Source organism: Lutra lutra, chromosome 2 (genome assembly GCF_902655055.1).
Source record: "Lutra lutra chromosome 2, mLutLut1.2, whole genome shotgun sequence".
NCBI lineage: Eukaryota > Metazoa > Chordata > Mammalia > Carnivora > Mustelidae > Lutra > Lutra lutra.
Window position 1 is genome coordinate 58,766,187 of NC_062279.1, and position 7,588 is coordinate 58,773,774.

Genomic DNA, 7,588 nt, shown 5'->3' on the forward strand with positions numbered 1-7,588 from the left:
ACTAAATGAGTCAATTTCCTTTTTACTTGTAAGGGTTTGGAATTCCTGTGGCCCTTTCCTGACCGTGGCCTTGTTTGCTGTCAGTCCATACGACTTTCCTATCTTGCCCTCCCCTCCACCACAATTTCTCATCTACTTGGGTTTTTCCTGAAGGCATATTTACTTCTTAGTCCGATATAGCTGGGCTGCAGTACCCCAGACTGCCAGCAGATGGCCCTGCCTAACCGCGGTTCTGCCCCACCAACACTAAGTGACGAAGCCTTACCATTTCTGAGTATTTTCTAACTACAGAATTCTTTTCATCAAATATACTTCACATGAGGAAAACACATCTGGCTGCATTCCAGGTTTGTAGCAAAGTCCACATATTAATTAAACGCTTAGAATATTCTTAGGTCACAGATGGGATCAGGAGGGAGACAAACCATAAGAGACTCTTAATCTCACAAAACAAACTGAGGGTTGCCAGGGGGAGGGCAGTAGGGAGAGGGGGGTGGGGTTAGGGACACTGGGGAGGGTATGTGCTATGGTGAGTGCTGTGAAGTGTGTAAACCTGGTGATTCACAGACCTGTACCCCTGGGGCTAATAATACATTATATGTTAATAAAAATTAAAAAAAAAAAAAGTATTCTTAGGTCACCATTACTTGTCTTCAAGTTCTAAGTACCTCTGGCACACAAGTGACACCCCAAGGCTTAGCTCATCAAAGAAGCTGGTAATTTTCATTTTGCTCTCAAGGAAATTCAGAATAAAGTTAGTGTGGTTCACTTAATTAGGGGCATGGGTTCAGAAGGGGCATGGGTTCAGAAGGCATTTGCTAAAATGACCATCATTGTAAATCATATATCACATTAATGTCACATCCTTATTTCAAAATTTGCTTTTTATTTTCTAATTATGTCACTAGATTCTGGCAGCCACTTTATCCAAATGTTGCTTTTTTTTATGCAATCTACTTCACACTGTCCTAGTGTACCACCTTAAAGACAGACTAAAGCTGACTCCAAGGTTTGCTGGGAGCCCATGTGTCCATCCTCTTTCCTCCTTTGCACAGTGGACTCGTTGAAGGTGTTTAGTTAGATGTCCCTCCATCCCTGACAGGAGTCCTAGCCTGAGGCGCTACCAAGACCAAGGCAGGGCACAAGATCACCAAGGTGCAGGGACAAGATGTGTATGGAGAATTGTGGCAGGGAGACCATGGCTAATGAAAGACTATGGCCTCTAGGAAGCTCATGGCAAAGTGGGAGCAGGACTGGATGTTCTGAGAAGAGAGGGCTTGGCACCTGACTGGCAAGGGGCACCACCAACCCTGTGGTTAGCCCTATGGTGACCCTCAATGGCCTTCAGCCAGAAAATTGTAATAAAAAATAATCTCTGCTCGCTGCATGGTGAAATGATACTGGAATTACGCAATGTACAGCTTGTGCAACTGTACCAGTACCCCTAGGCCAGCTGAAGCCCTCTACCACTTGGCCAACTGCTTCATGTCATCTCATTATGTCCCATAGTTTTTCTCTAGGCAGGGGTTTTATCCCCACATTACAAAGGCTTCTAGGAGTAGCCTTCATTAGAAAAGCATGTGACCCAGAAAGCCTAGATGCAAGAACATCTGACCCTTGTTCATTGTGGCTCCCAGAGGCTATTGAAGGGGACCCCAGGTTACCCACCCTTCATTGTGAAGTAGCAGAGAATAGGGGAGGGGTGGGAGCCAGGAAGCTGCCCATGTGTGCAGAGCAGAGCTCAACACTAAGTGGTGGGGTTGGGGGTCAATGAAAGGCCATTTGGCTCCCACTTCACTTTCCTGAAGGGCTTCCAGATAGGCTTTTGACATCATCTCCAGTGGGGTTACACCTTGGTCACCAAGTTCCAGTGATAAGATTGAAGGAAAACGCTCACCATGTAACAGTACCCTTGTCTCGCCCACCTCCGGCAATGGGCTGGAGGCCTTGACTGCTGGTGGAAGCTTAAGGAGGGCACAGGGGCCACTCTCTAAGGGTGCCCAAGTGAAATTCAAAGCCAGCACCTGGAAACCATCATTCTGTCTATAAGGAGAGGAGGCCATCTGGCAGTAGCAATCTTGGTGACCAGACCAAGCAAGACAGCACCCCACCTCAGATAATCTCAGACAGCTTGAGCAGGGAGAGTGGCAGGGTGGAGGGTCCCAGAGCCACACCTTGCCTCTTCCTACTGTGCTCTGGACTTTCAGAACACCGGGGGAGAGACTAGAGATCAGACGTGGAGTGTGCTGGGGAGAGGGCACCAGCAGGGAGTTGCAGAGAGTATAGGGACCGTGTATTCACAGTTGTGCGGCTGGAAAGTGGCAGAGTTGGGATCGAACTCGGGTCTAATTCTGGGGCTCCCAGGAAACCTCCTTTGAGCAGCTCGGGCCTCCCACCTCAATCTCCTATCCAGACCCAGCATTGCCGGCATTTGCTAGCTGTAAGAGAGCAGCTTGGCAAACCCAGGAACTATTAAATAGTTCTAAAGACAACGTGGGAAGTTCTCAGGTCTGCAGAGCTTTACCTATAGAACCCATGGTAACCAATGACAGGCAAATCAGTAAAATCAGTAAAAGCCAGACCGCATGGGACAAATGGACCAGTGAGTAATGGACTCTCAGTATGCCTCCGGGATATGCTCAACCCCTTGGTCATAATCCTCCAGGTCTAGAATGTGGCTCAGAGCAGCGTGGGCAACAGCCACTGGGCCAGTTCCACCCGTCCACCCACGCCCACCGCCCAGAGGTCCCATTCCCTCACAGTCAACATTTGCCTTCAACCCATCTGGACCCTCCAGAGTTGGGAAGACGCTAACTCAGGCTAGGAAGGGGACGGAGAGGATAACCCTATCACCTGCCTGCCCTCTTCCGTTCATCACCCTGGGGAGCAAAGACACGGACCTTGAACTAGCACCAAACATTTGCCCACAACCTCTTCTTGATCTCAGTCTCTCTCTGGTGCCCAATCCAGTGAAAACAAACACCTGACTCAGTCTGACCTCAGAGAAGGCACATCGCAAGGGTGGGGTGATGGGAGGACCACCTACTTCATTCAGCCTTACACCCACAAGAAGACTGGAATTCTTCACATATGACTTCAGGTATATAAAATCACAGAGATCCAGTGTCAAAGGACCGCATTCATTCTTCAAGCTCAAGCCTGCATCCAATCGCCAGCCCACCTGCCTGGTGTGTGCAAGAGTTTGGCCTTTAAAATAATAGCCTGGGGGTGCCTGGGTGGCTCAGTGGGTTAAAGCCTCTGCCTTCAGCTCAGGTCATGATCCCAGGATCCTGGGATTGAGCCCCACATCGGACTCTCTGCTCTGCGGGGAGCCTGCTTCCTCCTCTCTCTCTCTCTCTGCCTGCCTCTCTGCCTACTTGTGATCTCTGTCTGTCAAATAAATAAAATCTTTAAAAAAATAAAATAAAATACAATAAAATAAAATAAAATAAAATAATAGCCTGCAAAGATCTTGAACTTGGGACAGCTTTAGCTCGCTCTGCGTGTGTGAAGACATTCATTTGTGGATATCAAAAGCAAAAAAAAAAAAAAAGCCACCACATTTGGATAATTTTCTGGAACTGTCTGGGTGTCACTTGATCTTCCGAAAGGCCCTGCCACCTGGAGAGAGAACTAGGGTCAAAACCAAGATAAGACCGGCTTTAGCTCAGCTTTGCTTAGACCCTGCCTTATTGCATTGCTTCCCTTTTAGTCTAGGGGATTCCTCAAGGACCCCCGGAATTAGGGTGCTCATAGCTCTTTTTCTAGCTTCCACTCTCCCTTCCTTGGATAGCTCCTGCCTTTGGCCTCATTTTAGTATCTGGAGACGTACAGGTGAGCTCTTCCTTGTAGGGTGCCCAGGCACCTCTTCTAAATTTGAAACCTGGGGTTGCATAGAGAACCCTTCCCTCTCGGCATCCCCCCAGTGGCTCCCTTCCCTGGGTCTGCTCCTTTCTCTGTGGTGTTCCTGGCCACTTTTTAGTTGGGGACTAGCTGGCCACAGGATGTATGTCAGGGACGGGCTCCTTTGTTGTTGCCTGGGTGCCTTGGCTGGTTAGGGACAGCTGCCACCAGGGGGCGCCATGAGTCCCTGTTCCAGGCTGACCTTGAAAGAAGGACCAAAGTTGTGTTGCTGCTGCTGGGCTTTGCTGCCCCCTCCCTGGAGTCAGTCCCCCCTACCCATCTCCTTGTCTAGCCTCTTGGTCCTGTCCGTGCAGGGAGTCAAGGTGACTCAGCCGATTTGGGGTCATCCCTTCCCAAAGACTAATGAGAGTGAAGCGAGTGGGCATCTGTCTTGGGCCTTTAAAGGGCTCAAATCCTCGAATTTTAGGACACTTTCTGGGCAGAGGTGCATCCTTCTGAGACCGTCAGAGCTGGCGTGGAGCCCTCCCATTCTCAGCTCTGCCCCTGTGGAGAGAGGGGCCAGGTGACCACCCCGAGGGGGAAAGCCACCCACAGTTCAGTTACGCCACCTGGTGTAATGTGCCCCTTTTCTTTTGGCTGGTGAGCTCGCACCCCAGATTTAACCTAATGGCCCTGATAGCTTCCCTTGGGCCCTGGGGAGATGCCATTCCTCAACCTTCTGTCTGTCTCTGCAGATGATGCTGGTGGTCACCCTCCAGGGTCAGAGCACATGTTCTGGGCCTCAGCACCCATGATTTACCAAATCTCCTGAGATGAGAGTGTTTGCCACATGGAGCAGAGCCGGCTCCTGCTACCTAAGGCTGACGCTGGGAGAGAAGACAAGCCAGCCGGTGGGGACCTTGGACAGAAGTAGCAAGGGGGAATCCAGGAAGGAGAGATAAAGTGCATCTGTACCAGCAATACTTTCAGGAGTCCAGTTTATGACCTCTGGGACACAACATTCAAATCAAAAGGATTCTGCAATGTTAATGTTTTTAAAAAGATTTTATTTATTTATTTAACATAGAGAGAGAGCCAGCACAAGGAGGGGGAGCAGCAGAGGGAGAGGGAGAAGCAGACTCCCCACTGAGCAGGGAGCTCAATGTGGGGCTCGATCTCAGGATCCTGGGATCATAACCTGAGCTGAGGGCAGATGCTTAACCAAATGAGCCACCCAGGCATCCCTACAATGATAATTTTTGGGGGAGGATGACCTTCAGGCCTCAAAAGATTCCAAATCAAAGGAAGAATAAATTATACTCATGAAAAACCTGAGCCAGAAAAGACATCTGGGTTCTCCAATAATTGGAAAGTCTATTTCCAGAACTTTCTTTTGCCCTAGCATTCCAGAACTTGAAGTTTTACTGAATCTCAAGGTTTCAGACTTAAGACATTTCACTGTGTGTCCCTCAGGATCTGTACTTCTCCTGCTGGGGTCAATGTGAGCTTCCGGAAGACCCCAGAACAAAGGTGCCACTCTTTCCTAGAGAAGAAATGTCATTTAAAGATTTGGAAAGTAAAATTTTACTCCAAAGTTTAAAACGCAGTTACATAATGAAATAGAATGCAACATCCATAGATTTTAGAAATGAAATTCAAACTCTTGAAAACTTAGGGCTGCAAGACAGACCTCGGAAGGTTTGAAGACATTGCTTTTCCTAACTTGCTGTGATGTTGGACAAGCTTCTTCACCTCTCTGAGCCTTGGTTTCCTCATCTGTAGAACCTGAGAGGGACTGGATTTCCAAAGCCTCAGGGTTTTGCCTGCTATGCTTTTCTTTTTATTAACTTTACCCGCCCCTTATGTATCGGTCAGCATCCTCTGGAGAAATGGCACCAGTGCACAGCTCATATCCATTCAAGAAATTGGCTATTGTGACTTTCCGAAACCTGATATCCGTGGGGGCAGCCCCATAGTCTGGAAACTCAAACACTCTAGACAGAAACTCTCAAGGCAGAACTCATCCTTCTTCTAGAAACCTCAATTTTTGCTTTTAAGTCTTTCAAATGATTGCACAAGGCCCACCCGTTTTCGAGAATAATTGCCTTTACGTTAGGTCACTTGACTGTAGATATTAACCACATGTACAAAACACCTTCAGACCAGTACCTGGATTAAATAACTCAGTACTAGAGTCCAGCAAGTTGATGACATAAAACTAGCCGTCACGCCTGTGATGTGCTCTCCTGAGGAGGGTCGAGGCAGGACCTGAGCTGCTCAGAAGGACCTTAAGCTTCATTTAATGCTCTGTTATCACTCTCTTGACACACTTGTTTTGCTCTGGACCCTGTGAATTACATAATCAGCCCTGCTGAAGGGCTGGGTCTGGCTCTCCTGGCCATGGACTTGGATCTTCTGGCTGCGGGAGGATCCCTGAGGAACCTTTGTCCCACCGGGCCTGCCGGGTCTTCACGACTATGCCATTTCCCTGACACTTCATCTGACTCCTCCCTGATATTGCTACTGAATGTCCTCTGCACATTAATTTTGCTTCCCTGAACTTGAATATAAATTCCTTCATGTTTATTGGAGTAAGAAATCTCTAACACAAAATTTATCATTTTAACCATTGTCAAGTATACCATTCAGTGACATTTTTATTTATCCACAGTCATGAAACCACCTCCAGCCTCCTCCAGAACTTTTTCATTGTCCAAGACCAAGTCCCCAGTGACTACCAGCTCCCCATTCCCCCACCCCCAACCCCCTGCAGCCCCCATTCCGCTGTCTCTATGAATCTGACTACACTAATTGCCTCATCTAAGCGGGATCATACAGTGTTTGTCTTTTTCTGACCGGCTTATTTACCATGATGTCCACAAGGTTCATCCATCTTGCAGCCTGGGTCAACATGTCCTTCCTTTTCAAGGCTGAGTCTACTATACATTGTGCTCCTCCATTCCTCTCTGCTAAGTTGGGCGGCTTCCATCTTTTGAAGATGGTGAATAAATTCTGCTCTGAACATGCTGCACAAATCTCTCTTCAAGTCCCTCCTTTCAGGATTTCTGGGCATATACCCAAAAGTTGAATGGCTGGATCACGTGGTAATTCTAAGTTTAATTTTCTGAGGACCCACCATATTGTTTTCCAGAATGGCTGTGCCAGATTACGTTCCCAGTTGATGCCTAACATTTCCTCTCCACATCCTTCACAGCACTTGTGTTTGTTTTAATTTTTTAAGTAATAATGAGCCTAATGGGTATGAAGTGATAATCTCACTGTGGTTTTATTTGCACTTTGTAAATGATTAAGGACGTGGAGCATCTTTTCTTGGGCTCATTGGCCATTTGGGTATCTTCTTTGGAGACATGTTTGCTCAGGTCCTTTGCCCATTTAAACATTTTTGTTTGTTGTTGAATTCTAAGAGTTCTTTATATATCGTGGATATTAACCTCTTATGAGAGATGAGATTAGAAATTTCTTGAGGCCAGGAACCAGTCTTAATGTTCTTTTGATTTCCAAAGCACTTGACACCCTAGTAGATACTCAGTGAATACTCACAAAAGAATGTCCACAAAAGGTGATAGGCCAGAGACCAGTTGAAACTAATCTTGCAAAAAACAAATATGAAGAACATTTTCTAGGCCTGCCCAAGACCCGTTACCTCTGGGGAGAAGCCAGGAAATGAATGAGCCTCCTGTTCCCCAAGGATTACCTGGAGATGAAGAGGTGGGAGGGCAGAGAG